Source organism: Canis lupus, chromosome 37 (assembly GCF_011100685.1).
Source record: "Canis lupus familiaris isolate Mischka breed German Shepherd chromosome 37, alternate assembly UU_Cfam_GSD_1.0, whole genome shotgun sequence".
NCBI lineage: Eukaryota > Metazoa > Chordata > Mammalia > Carnivora > Canidae > Canis > Canis lupus.
The window spans coordinates 26,906,656-26,921,470 of record NC_049258.1 but is presented as its reverse complement, the minus strand read 5'-3'; the positions used below and the strand labels follow the sequence as shown (position 1 = coordinate 26,921,470).

The 14,815-nt window shown below is 37.1% G+C and overlaps 1 long non-coding RNA gene across 1 annotated transcript in view; it reads right to left on the bottom strand.

Moving 5' to 3' along the window:
* Window positions 1-220: 220 nt before the first annotated feature.
* The window catches only part of LOC119867906, a 75,109-nt gene continuing 60,514 nt past the window's right edge, over window positions 221-14,815 (bottom strand). Inside the window, exons 2-3 of the long non-coding RNA XR_005384994.1 lie at window positions 7,551-7,619; window positions 221-1,257 (exon numbers count right to left, since the gene is read on the bottom strand). This is a non-coding gene — a long non-coding RNA (uncharacterized LOC119867906). The remainder of the gene's footprint in view (window positions 1,258-7,550; window positions 7,620-14,815) is intronic.

The following is a 14,815-nucleotide window of genomic DNA, read 5'->3' as shown; positions in this document are numbered from 1 at the left end:
TGTGGAGGAAGTGCTGAGAGGCACAATACAAAAACCTCTCAAGTAACTTATGCTCTGGATTTAAAAATAAGATATATATATATATATATATATATATATATATATATATATATCAAACAGTTACAAAATAGTTTTTAAAATAAAAAAGGAGAAAAAATAAAATAAAATAATAAAATAAAATAAAATAAAATAAAAAGAAGAAAGATATAAATATGAAACATGTATAAGACAAAGATGTGGTTAAATGTCAAATGAATGGCACAGATAACAAATTTTAAAAATTCAGAGAAGGGTCAAGATGTTGTGAATCAGAATAATTCATGAAGGTCTCAGTAAGCATCTATTTTTAAGGACCATAACAGTGCAGATGGAGCTTGATGTGCTGAGGCCATCCTGTACTGGCTCAGAAAAGCCCATCACCAGTCCATCTTCAGTGTAGCTCTTTCTGGTTGATTAGGCTTCCTAGATGGCAGTTGAGTACTCCATGACAAGTGTTCTAGTAAACGAGGCAAAAGTTATATGACTTTTTCTGGCCTAGATGTGGAAGTTACACAATGCCACTTCCGCTGTACTCCCTAGTGGTTGAAACCATCATAAGCCCACCCAGGTTCTAGGGTAAGGAACACTGATATCACCTCTTAAGTAGAGAAGTCTCAAAGAACTTTATGACCATTGATTCTTAGCTTGACTCAGAAGCCAAATTGATTTTCTTCCAGATATTCTATTAAAGAAATCCTTGGTTTCTACAAAGTAGTATTCCATTGTATTCACCTAGGCATTGATTAAAAAAAACAAAAAACAAAGAAAGGAGAATTAATTCCTAAATCTAAGTACAACCTAACAAAATCTCTGGACCTGACTCTTTTCCTCATTCTCTCATGTTCTGTAAGAGCCGTTTTTGGTAATATTAAAAAATATTTAAGGAAAACATTCAATGAAGTGTAGCATACCATTCTTGATCTTAAGAAACTTAAACTATAGTTAGGGGAGATGTAATATTCATTCATGCATTTATTCTTTCATTCAGGAATCAGTGATTAAATACCTCCCCTGAACCATACTCAGACCAGGCAGTTAGAAAACAAAGAAAACCAAATATCATCACTAGCTTTAAGAAGCTCACAATCTCGTGGGAACACAAACCATATAGATGCATAATGCAATGGGATAATCAACAGAGTTATGATGAAATGTCTCTAGGGGCTCAGAGAAGAGAACCGTGAGTTCTTCATGGTGAGAGTCTGTAGAATTTCTAAGCTGTTGGAAATAAAAAAATATGAATAATTAAGTAATAGATTTCAATGTGTTTTCACTTAGGTTTTCATATTTGTATTTAACACACACATACCTGCAACAGAAGCATTAATAACACACAGAATAATCAAGGATCATTTACCTGATTTAGGAGATGTAACTCTACAGCCTCTGAATTATATCCACTTAATCAACTTCTCCCTGATTTTATGACTGTTTTCTAGAAAGTAGAAAAGGTCTCTACAGGGCAGCCTGGGTGGCTCAGCGGTTTAGTGCTGTCTTCAGTCCAGGGTGTGATCCTGGAGCCCTGGGATTGAGTCTCGCGTCAGGCTTCCTGCACGGAGCCTGCTTCTCCCTCTGCTTGTGTCTCTGCCTCTCTCTCTCTCTCTCTCTCTCTCTCTCTGTGTGTCTCTAATAAATAAATAAATAAAATCTTTTAAAAAAAGGTCTCTACAAATGTTTTTAGAATCAAGAAAGTATAAATATATAGTTTGAAAGCAGTTCCTTCAAAGACCAAAGCCAAATTTAAGAACAAGAATATTAAAAAGTAATTAAGAAAAAGGGGATATCAAAAAAATAAATAAAAGGAAAGCATAACTATTTAAGAAAGATGAAAATTTCTAATATGATAAGTAGGATCTGAATAAAATGGATCCAGTGCTTCTTAAGCACATGCTAGATTGTCCTAACTACTATTAAAATAAGATATGGAACCAAAGAATACAGGAATTTTAATGACCATAGAGTAATTATAACAATATTGCAAGTAGCTAAAGCAGAGCTTTAACATCAAGGTGTCATTTGTCATTTACTGGGGTTCATCCATATTTGAGGCTACTAAGGTTAGGTGGACAAGTTTCCATGAATTTAGCAGAAGTGACTTTTGAAAAATTCACATAACATGACCTTATAATTATATAGTCTGTCCAGAGGTGGTTCCTTTGTTCATTTATTTGATTCTTTGTCAGTCTAATAGCTTTTCTTTATAATAGATTCTCAATACATAGGAATAAAACTTACTGAATTTTCAAACCTCAGAATGGATTTAGAAATCCTTATAGTTCACTTTATAGGACCGCTTGGTTCCTTCTAACATGTATTCCAGTAAACCCAACTCCTCCTTCCATTTCGTCCTTCACATTGAATGACTGGATTTGATTGTCTTCCCCCACCAGACCCCAGATCAGTCTGTTCAATGTTAAGGCTTAGGAGGGCCCACAAATCGCGAGGGAAGAGTTTCAGCCACTAGAGACATTTGCACTGGCCTGATCGTAGGGTATTGAGGAGAGGTTATGTTAAAATTAAGTAATTTTCAATCCAATACTCTCTCTGGCTAAATTGCCATTGTTGGTTTTTCGTCATACAAGTCAGCTGCTGCCCAAATACTAGAGAAACCCTTCATATCTGTCAGAACAGGCTACGTGATGCTGCAATAACAAACAGTTCCTAAATCTGAGTGACTCACAATAATAAAAGTGTATTTCTCAGTCTTGCTAAATCAGTCTCTTAGACTGGCGGTGGCTCTGCTCCATGCCACTCTCACTCAGGGACTCAAGATGATAGAACCTCCACATTTATCATGCCCCTGCGTCATGGAGAAAGGAACATAGCTGAATGTACCCTATCTCACCAAGACTTCTGCCTGGAAGTGAACACCTTAGTCCTACTCACTTTCTGCCTTATGCAACAGTGGCCGAAGCAAGTCACTTTGCAGAAGGGATGTACCATCCCATCAGGAGAATTGAAACACTGGTAATAGCCCACACTTGCATTTCTATCATTACTAATTAAAGATCCTAATCTTTGCCCCTAAGAGAAAAAATTTTAGCTAAAATTCGCATCATAAAAACTATTCATGATTAATTGTCATGTGTCTTATGTGCTTCTCTCTGAGTGAGCTAACACCAATATTTACTGTAAAATTAGTGAAAATTATTAAAACCTCAGGAATATGATCATTTCATAAATGAGGTACACCTAATCTGTATCTCTAGGAGAAAGCTTATCCTCATTCATTTTACATGGTTTAATTTATATTTCAGGCTCACAAGGTTGTTGCTGAACCTGGGGTGATACCCAGCCCGTCACAAACAGAGCTGGTTAGGAGCTTTCTAAAGCTAATTTCTGCCCAAGGGCTTTGAGGTTTAATCAGCTCACTTTCTCTTCTTTTGAGTTTCTATTAATGTCGGATTCCTGGGGTATTGTACAGTAGTGACTCTGAGGTGGCCTACCTTGAGTTATTTTAATTTTTTTTTCCCCTGTCTAAGAAACTGCTGGGGAAGGTCAACCTAATCGCCACCTTTCCTCAACATGACAGATTCTCTAGAAATTGAGATTTGTAGACTTCAATGGATCATGTTCTCCATTTCCTTCCAACTGAAATGCATTCCCTTTAGTGCTGATCAAGTAAGAGGAGAGAAGGACCTAACTGGGGTGAGGGGAAATTAGAACCATAATTCTCAGGAAAATGTCCATATTTACTGACTCCCAACCCTCAAAGGTTTTCCTTTCATTGGCCCTATTCAGTCACAACTGTTTTTTCAGTTGTGTTTGTTTGCTGTTTTGTATGGTTTTTGTTTGTTGCTTGGTTGGTTGGTTTGTCTAAGCTAGATGCTGTTTGAGTAATTAAGTCACATGCAGAATCGAGTTACATGATGGATCTGATTCCACCAAAAAGTCTCATATTTTACTAATGATAGAAATATGGAGTATGCATTAATTCTACTTAAATGCTTTTGTAAATAGAATTATGCAACTTGAAAATATCATTTTCTGTATTATTTTAAGACATAATTGTCTTAGAGACATTTCTTTTTGGCAAAATTTTTAATTGGCAGTGTCTTTTCTGATTTAAATGTTAATTTTCTGTCACTATTTAGATGTTTCTTCTTAGCTAATGTTCTTGGACTCAAAGAAGAGATTTACATATTTTTAAAACTAAGAAACCTAATTCAGTTCATTATTTCATTTTACCACAAGGAATCATAAGGTTCTGAAAGTCTTTTTTATGTTAAGGGAAGAGGAATTTCTGGGAAGTCTCTGTAAGCTAAAACCATGCTTTCAATAGGCAAAACAAACAAACAAACAAACAAAAAAAAAAAACCCAGTAATAATATATTAATCCACTCCTAGTTTATATTTAGAATTTCATGTGTCTGCTATTTTCAAGATACATAGAATAGCTAAAATATAGATTAGCTGAATGGGTTTTAAATTCGCATATATGATTGTTAGTGGCTATCTAGGGTCTGTGTTAAGAAAGATTCTGAGTCTTCACAGTGGAGTTCTGTGACTGATTTTTAATGTCTTCCCTGGTTCTGGAAAGGAGAGAAACAGCACACATGCCATTCTTTGTGGAGCCTTACATAATGCAAAATAAGAGCAAACAAAAATCTTTGGTCATGAACACTGTAGTTTAATTTTGATCCTAATACTATATGAAAAGTATAAAACTCTTTGATTAGCTTTGTGCATTCCCTTTTTCCTGTCAATACAGTGTATGGTTTTTTTTTAAGGAAGTTTTAATGGTAATTTCGAAAGTCAGAACAAGCAAAATAAAATGTATATGGCCAGCTGTGCTGAGATGAGAGGACTATAATGGAAATAGCTGTTATCTAATGATTTCCCACAATCTTTGGGGACTACCGAAGAAAGATATTGCTCAGGAATAGTTCTAAGAATGTTTCTAAGAGGAGCTAAAAAGAAGGACGCCTTGCAATTTATTCTTGGAATGTCTGCATTTAAAGTTATATACCAAATAAAAAGAACATTGTAATTTAGAGTGGGGGAAGTCCCAAGGGATGGTCTTTGAGGATGGCTGTGAAGTGGCTATTTTTTTCCCCTAGTCTGTAGGTAATGAGGACACTGAAAATTATTGTAGAGAAAACAAAAAGAATTTACAAAGTGTATGTTGTAAAATTGCCCTGAACATAGAAACAGTAAAAAGATAATGAATTCTTGACAATCAAGGACACATAAATTAACAAAGAAAGAACTCAAACAAAATGATCATAGAATGTAGTGTAGGCAATTGCTACCAGAAAAATTTTCCTATACTCTGAAAAAGTGAAAGAAATTTGAGTATATCCCATAATTGTAAACTTCATTTATAGATAAACTTTAAAGCAACTATTTGTCTCAAACCCTATATTTTCATGGCATAAAAATCAATAAAGTACTTTAGACTTAGAATATAAGTCAGGAATTCCACATCAGATTTCTAGATTTGTCACTGACTATGTGATTTGGAGCAAGTCATATAATATAGGCATATTATAATAAGGACTTATTATATCTTATATAAGATGGACTTATATAAGGACTTCATCTCTTAAAATTTTGCTTTTGGATTAAATAATCTCCAAAATACATTTTGATCCTAAAACACATTGTGATGTGATGTAAAGCAGGTGAACACCCGCCTCGACACCAACACAATTGTTTAGGGACAGCAGCTGATAGGACAGGGAAAGTCAAGGACAAGACTAAGGAAGACACAAGCTTTATGCTCTTCGCCTTCATGGATTGGCAATTTCAAGACAACACAGAAATCACTTGGTCTTTCTGTTGGCCTAGCCTGATGCTTCTCAGCCATGCTTCTGGTTAGCACTGTGGAGAGGAGAGAATTAGATCAGGAAGGGCATGAAGAGCCAGATAAGTAGACCCATAGGATCTTTTTAAGTTCTTCCTGCATATAGTCAATTCTCTAGAAAAGGCACACCAATATAGTAGGTGAGACTTGGGATGTAAGTCAGGAATCCCTGAGTAGATACGAGGTTGTGCTGCTCTAAGGAGATATAAGGTGCCACTCCTCAAAGTGAGAGAACCACTAAAGTATGACTGTTGCTTAGAATCTTAGAATCACCTGTTGGACTTCTGACGCTGACCCTCATCTTCAGATCTTATTTCTCAATCACTGGGGAATGTGCTAAAAGTTCCAAGGGGGAGTGTATTGCATCCATTCAGGCTATTGGGGCAGAAAATAATTTACTTCATGTGGTCATGAGAATCATAGTCTGGGTAGGAAACTGATAACTTACTATGGATTCCTCTCCTTATGGGCATCTCCACAGAGTGGTTTGTGCATCCTCTTAGTGTGCTTTCTGAGTTCCAAGAGTCAAGTGTACCAAAGGAAGACAAAACAAAGCAAAACAAAAAGCCAAGTGAGACCCATATAACCTATGTGTCTCATTGTTGAAGGTCACCTAGTATCACTACCACCATAGTTTTAAGTCTGTCCAGAGTCTAGGGCAGGGGATAGTGACCTCACCTCTCTGAGGAACATCAAAGTCACATTCCAAGACCTCCTAGTGGAGTGGGAGATGCTGTTTTACATGTTTTTTTTTCTTTTTAATTTGTTTTTGTTTTTTGTATAATAACTATTTACCACGCCAACCTAAAATTCCACACCCAAAGAAACTATTAATTAACTACAAGAATTGAATGGAGACTTTTTCAGATGTGTTGGATGTCAGACAACTTACTATAGGAGAATGTGCTTTATCAAGACATGAGAGAAATCCAACAAAGTCGCAGATTGAAATGCAGGAAAGCAGGAACCCAGCACCTTAGAGAGATGAATGACTCTCCAGGATGGTGAAGACCGATTTCAGAATGGCACCTGTGTACTGCCACCCACAAAGACCAACCAGCCTGGATTAGGGCAGGTCAGAAGGCTCTGCAAGTGCTGCCTCCAAGAAGACAATATTTTATAATGCTATATGTTTGATATATTTTGAGGGAGATTTTATCAATTAGGAGAGAATTTGAAACTAAATTAGATGAGCACACAGAAACCTACGTAAATAACAACAAGAAAGACAGTTGATCTAAAGGAAAACAAAGAGTTTTCCAAGAAAGGAGAGTTGTTACAGCATACTAGTGATTTAGTTGAGAATAGTGCTTACAAGGTCATGGAAATGTCAATGTTAAATACTTATTTAACCAAAATTGTGCTGTAATTCCATTGGGAGAATGAGGTGTGTGGTTAGAACATGTAGATACATCTGGGTAGGCACCAGGTGAGGGTGTGGATTAAAATAAGTCATTATTCTCTACACTAAGAAATGAGTAGGTATGACTAAACTAAACACTTGAGAGGTTGTAAGCACGCCTTTTAAAGGTACTGATACATAAATTTCTAAAAAGAGCTAGAAGTGGTTGCTTCTGAGAAATGGGCAACACTTTTCCAATGGAACTAGGCATGGAGAAAGGTGGCAGGGGAACAGAAAAGACATTATTCTCACAGATCTTAAAAAACTATTTAATTCTTGAGAATAAAGAATAGGAAAACCTACTTTTTGGCTTGGGCAGCACAGTGTGGTCTTTACTTCCTGTGATCACGGTCATATATGTTTCCAGGGTCTCTGCAAGGGAAGAGTGAAAGGACAATGCCACCATGCCTGTCTCTCAAACAGCTGCTAGAGTCTCTCCAATAAGTTGTGGGTGCTCTGCCCACCTGCCTGTGCACCTAGAGCTAGTAGAGGGAGCAGGGGCATGCGTCAAAGGTATCCTCCTCAGCTTCCTCCTGGCTCCATGGCCTTGGAGGAGAAGACTTTCTTCTTTAAAAAACAACCTTTGATAAATGGGAGAGAAATAACTATCACATCCAGAAAACTAATCAAGCTTCCCAGGAAATATGAATGTAAATAAAATATTGATTAAAAGCTAAAAGGATTTTAATTAAGTTACTTAGTTTAATAGTTTAATTTGGCAGAAACAGACAACTTGGACAAGGTTCTTTGTGTAAGCACATTTTGAATCACTTATTAAAATTTCAGACAGCAATCTGAGATTAGCAAAAGGATCTTCAAAGGCAAGCAAGATGCCCACTTATTTTATTTTAAAACTCAAAGCAATACTAAGATGTTACTTTGAGTCCTCCGTCTAAAACAACGGGAAATCTTAACTATATTGTAACCCACTTTGACCTATACATTTTCTGTAATTAATTTACATTGAACTAAAAAACAGAACTTGATAGGCAAACATCACATATATTATATTGAAGATCACTTGTGTTTTCAATAGTATAGATAAAAATTGTTCTTTCAGAGACACAATGTTAAAATATAGGAAAAATTGGTGCCTAAAAATATAAAACTCATAGCAAAATGTTATTCAGTCCAATTCAGCTGGTACATCAACTATTTTGAAGTAAGGCACCCAGAGAAGCTCTATTTTGAGTCCCTACTAGTAATTACATATCAATATCCTAACTGGCACACTTCAAGGTCGGAGCTAAGTCTGTGCTTGTGTTCAAGATGGTAAGGCATATGGAGTATATCAGTTGAAGATAGTCATTACAAGGACAGACTCTGAAGACATGCTGCCCGGGGTCAAATCCTCGTTTCCTGTTTCTTAGTCACTAGTCCTGGGGCAATTTAGATAGCATTCCTATGCCTCAGTTTCTACTTTTATAAAATAGGAATTATAATAATCATACCTACGTTGCAGGGCTGTTATGAGAATGAAAAAAAATACATTTCAAGCACTTAGCACATGAACCTATGGAATGTAGTCTACACCCAGTAAATGTTAGTTTTATCGATATAAAAAGCAAATGCAATTAGGGTGATAGAATTGCAAAACTCGAAAATCTAAAATTTTTTTCAATTTTATTTTTTAAAGATTTTATTTATGTATTTGAGAGAGGGGGAGAGCAAGAGCAGGAGGAGAGAGAGAAGCAGATTGCCCCGCTGAGCAAGGAGCTTGTGAAGGGCTCGATCCCAGGACCCTGAGATCATGACCTGAGCCCAAGGCAGATGCTTAACTGACTGAGCCACCCATGCGCCCTGAAAATCTATATTTTTAATAGGAGATGAAGAAGGACAAACATCATGAGTTTTGTTTTAAAATAGATTTGGATTCAAATTCTAACTCTCACATTCACTAGCTGTGTGTCGCTTGAGCAAGTTTCTTAATCTCTCCATGCTTCATTTTCCTCTTGTATAAATGAGGATAATCACAGGTCAGTATTGTTGAAGAGTCATTGATAAAGTACTACAGCCCTATACAAAGCTTGACCCATAAGAATTGTTCAAATGTTAAGTCACTATCCCTTCTCTTATGAAATTAGTACAAAAGTAGAGGATGCATAGCTGATAATATGCACTAAAGAAATGTATTGAAGTGCTGACTCACAAGGTGGTTGCTTCCATGAATTCAAATTCTCTAAGTAGGACCTCAATGGTACATAGATTTTATAATAGCAACTCAAACACAGGTGGGCCTGAGTATGTCCTGATACAGTGTAAGTTCATCACTTACCTACTGCAGGAAAGATGACATTTCCACTCAACCGTAGATGACTTACATTATCAAAGATGCTGGTGTTTACATAAAATTCACCATGGCTTTTTGTAAAAGTTATGAAACAATGAGTGCTATGTTTACTCTCCCTTTGACAACTTCATAAAAAGGGCTGAGGGCATCACTTCTACTTCTTGGCTGTTCATGACCTCAGTGCAGACATTTGACTGACAACATATTAAGATATCAGATTGAAATCTTTATGGGATGCCAACTTTTAGACAATGTATTTCATTGACAATACAAGTAATGGGGGTGAGAAGTTTCCAGAAGAATAGTTAACATGTTTTCTATGATTAGTGATAGTAAAAATGGCAACAATACACCACTGTCATCATTATCTTTTAATAAATCTTTCTAAATAAGCCAACAACAATGGTGATTAAAAACAGCGTAAAGTGAGGGAGCAAATGTGTCTATAAATGTTTCAAAGAACGGTATCTGATTCTTAATCCATTATCTTAATCCATAGTGTCTTAAGGAAATTGAATATGGTTCGAAGACTCTCCATATTTTATTATAATAAAATAATAGAAGTATACCATTTAGGTATACTTAAAGATTTTTCTCCATCATTCAAAACTATCCATTGTTGTTTTGAAGCTCCTGACTCAATAGTGTTAGGACACATCACCTTCTTGAAGTTCTATTTTTCCCTTCAGACAAGTGCCTTTCTAAGTAAGTCATCATTTAATCCTTTGAAAACTCAGCTTCTGTTGGAACCTTGTGATCTTTCCTCCTATCACCCCCTGCATCCACAATCTTTGCCACTCATTCAGCATAGGCTTTTGAACCTATGCTATGTGCCTGGTTGTCTGGTAGCATCAACATAGAGGAAGAAAAGAAGTATTACAAAGATCTGTGATCTCATGGAATAGATACAATAGTTGGGAAGGCAAGACCCATGTATTATAAATAATGAGAGAAAGCTATAAAGCAGAACATAATAAGGTATATGTTAACATGTATTAACATTTCTTTCCATACAACACGGAAAGCTTAATTGTGTAATTCAGGAGGGATGTGAACAAGTGGTTCCATTAAAATACACTTATCTAAATCCAGGTGGGGATTCAGACTCCCTTTAGTAGGATATGATTCAGGGTCATTTCATTCTGCCTCCTACACGTACAACAAACGACTACAGCCATGAAACAGAAATCACTTGACATGCACACAAATCTTCCCCATTATTGCATAAACATGTACATACTTCAAATTCCAGCTTCTTTTTTGTGATTAAAAAATATATCTGATTATTATTTTTTCCATGGTTGGGTAAAGTAGATCCCGTGGGGCAAAACAATTGGTGGCCAGGCTTAATGACTCAAGGCAATCATTGACCACAAAGGCTTCTTCTCAGACAAATCTGTGTCCTATTAGTATTCAGTAAATCCTTGAAAAAGCCACCAGGCAGCTCTTTATCTGTCATTATCGGCTGTTCTTTGATGAAACCACTATCTTGGAAAATGCATCTGTCTTCCTTGGGAGATTGTTAAGCACGGGAGAGCGAACGAACCTGCAATTTCAGGGCTTTGTGGTTTTGCTCTGAATAGCAACCAGGGTTGGAAGGTATGTATGCCATCTCTGTTCAGCCCCATCCCAAAATAAGAAGGTTATATAACCAATACCAAAAGCAGTTGTTGTTCAATGGTAAAAATTTACTAAATCCAATATATTTTCTAATGGATGCTACTCATTTTTTTCAATTTTTTCTGTAAAACTACAGAAAAAAAAGTAATACAAAATAAACCTTTAATTTCAGTTAGGCAAGATGACAATAGAATCCTAACTCACTCATGTTTCATTGTAGATCAACTAATTGGAATATTCTAGATGATGAAATGGTGCTATAGTGGTCCCTGGGAACTGAAGTTATTCTTCAGTGATCTAAGACATGTTTTTTAAAAAATATTATTCTTTCATCCACTCTAAATTGCATTTTTGAGTTTCCCCCTCCTCGTCTCTGGGATCATTGTACCACACAATAGTGATGGTGCCTGTGGCTTCCCCGACGTTGTTTTGTAGACTCATATTTCCACTATGAGCTTCTGACATGAAATAATCGAAGTCCTAGCAAAAAAAGCAGACAGTCCTTTCCCATCTCCCCCAACCACACCTTTCCTTTATTTTAACCAATTGTAAGATCTGACATTTATTTAAAATGGTCAGGACTATTTTTTCCAAGCCTGGATGGAAACGTCTTGTGTTCCTTGCATGACATGCACTTAGATGGTAATGTCAGATCAAGGAAACAACGTTGACTCAAACACTCCATTGAGAATTGTACAAGAAAGGCAAGCAGACAGCCTTTCTACCAGGAGCCACAAACACAAATAACAATCACAGACACTCACTGAGCGCTTGCTGTGTGGCAAGGACTCTTTCAAGGACTTTGCTTCTAGTGAATCCAGTTCATCTCTATACACTTTTATGAGATGGGTATCATTGTTATCATATCAGAGATGACAAAATCAAAGCCAAAAAAAATTTAAGTAATTTACCCAAGGTTATACCACTGGTAAATGATGGCAGAAGGATTTGCCACCAGAGTATATGGCACTAGAGTTGATTTTATCAACCACTCTCCAGCGCTGAGACTCAAACTCTCTAGGGCTAAGGCAAGTTACAGAAGCGAACAAAGGGGACATTCCCAGCTTATTGTTGCCATGTAGGAACGTGGGCCTGGTGCTGCCCTATCTTCCTGTACTGAAGAGAAAACGGAAATAGGGGTTGTTTATGGGAAGTCTCTTGCTTTTAAAATGTTGGGTATTAATTTTAAAATGTTTTTAAACACCATTTTGGAAAACACACTTTTGAGGACCACAAATTTGAGACCTCTGCTTTAAACACCTAGGTGGCCCATTGGAGTACAACAGAAATTGCTTGAAAAGCTGTTCATTTATTTTAAGAACAAAATTGCAGAATTGCTGAGCTGACGCCCACGTAGCTCATCTTGGCCAATGTCCCATCCCAAGCGAGAATTTCCTCTAGTATAGCAGCTCATTTCATTGCATAACCACTAAGTTGTCTTTAAAAAATCTTCCTTCTATTTTATCGAAATAGTTTTTTGATATTTTGGTGTTTGATTCCAGTGATCTTAGGTCTTCCCTCTGGAAAAATACTGCTAAGACAAATCTTTCTTCTGCAAAATACTCTTGGATTTTTGAAGACAGCTAACATAATTCCTTTATCTTCTGTTTCAATTCCTGCAATCACAGATCCTTCAATAATTTCTGTGACATGGTTTCAAAAACTTTAACCACTCTTTAAATAAAGGCAAACAATAACCTGTATCAAGCAGCCATTATGTGCTATTCCAATGGTGTTCTTTTTTTTATTCACAATCCCCTGTCGTAAAAGTATTTTGAGCACATACTGCCCATTTTATGTTATTTTATGCATATATATAACATACATTTTACTTTATATGTATGCAGTATGTATCATATATGTTTCTTTATATATATTATAGATGCAGTTCTATCATTCGCTAATATCGTAAACAATACACATTTAATTTTTTTTAAAATTTTATTTATTTATTCATAAGAAACACAGAGAGAGAGGCAGAGACAAAGGCAGAGGGAGAAGCAGGCTCCATGCACCAGGAGCCCGACGTAGGATTCAATCCTGGGTCTCCAGGATCGCGCCCTGGGCCAAAGGCAGGCGCTAAGCCGCTGTGCCACCCAGGGATCCCAACAATACACATTTAATCAGGGCTTCTCACTCTTGGCACTATGGACATTTTGGACCAGAAAATTCTATGTTGTAGGGGGCTGCCCTGTACATAGGAAGTTTTAAAGCAGCATCCCTCCCTAGCCTCTAACCATTAGAAGCCAGTAGCATTTCCCATTTTAAATGTTTTTAAAAAAGATTTTATGTATTTACTCATGAGAGACACAGAGAGAGAAAGAGGCAGAGACAGAGAGAGAAACAGGCTCCCCAGAGAGCAGGGAAACCGATGTGGGACTCAGTGTCCCAGGACTCTGGAATCACGACCCAAGCCAACAGCAGATGCTTAACTGACTGAGCCACCCAGGAGCCCAGCATCTCCCATTTTGACAAACAAAAATGTCTCCAGACATTCCAACTGTTCTCTCGAGGGCAAAGTTGCACCATGTGTAAGAACTGCCGATTTAGAGCAAGGTTTATCATTTAGCGTTGTAGATATAAATTCAATGTCCGGATACCCTTCTTGACAATTCTGAATTTGTTGACCAACTTCTTGCAGATATATTTAGATCATTATTGCTCTTTATCTTTCAATGTAGCTAATGAGGAATTTGTGCTGGGAACACAAGTACATGCTCTTCCATTTCGGTTTCTTTGTTCTACCATTATTAATGCTAATTCTGATCTGGTACCTCTTTTTTTTTTTTTAAGATTTATTTATTTGAGAGAGAGAGAGCGAAGGGGAGAGTGGAAAGATAGAGGGAGACAGAGAATCTCCAGCAGACTCCTTGCTGAGCAAAGAGCCCAACGTGGGGCTCAATCCCAGGACCTTGAGGTCAAGGCCGGAGCCAAAATCAATAGATGCTTAACCAACTCAGCCATCCAGGCGCCCCCTGATCTGGTGCCTCTTTGAGAGAACCTTCTCATGTTACTTCCTGAACCCACCTCACTAGGCCCATTTAAATTGAATTATGTCACAGCCCACAAAAAGACCATGAGACCAGGGTAGAACTCGTGCTTGGTTAGAACACGTGATGCATTATATGTAACACACAACCACCTAACCTCTGGTCCTAGGGAGCACCCCAGTGGCAATGCAATCTGTAGAATAAGTATCACTTAAGTTTAATGAATTTACTTCTCTATATGAAATGTAAATAGGGATCCCTGGGTGATTCAGTGGTTTAGCGCCTGCCTTCAGCCCAGGGCATGATCCTGGAGACCCGGGATCAAGTTCCGCATCGGGCTCCCTGCATGGAGCCTGCTTCTCTCTCTGCCTGTGTTTCTGCTTTTCTCTCTCTCTCTCTCTGTGTGTCTCTCATGAATAAATAAATAAAATCTTTTTTTTAAAAGAAATGTAAATATTAACAGTCGCTCAAATATTGTACCTTCACCCAAAAATGTTATTTTGCTCCTCCCTGGAATGCATAGATCCCACCTTGGAGACCACCAAACACAGTTATAGGACTTCCAGGAACACTACCTTATTTATTCTAGACCGGAAAATATCCCACTAAAATCAAGAACTGAAACTAGACCCTTCTAATTAGTGCTGACATCAGGAGAAACTTAACCC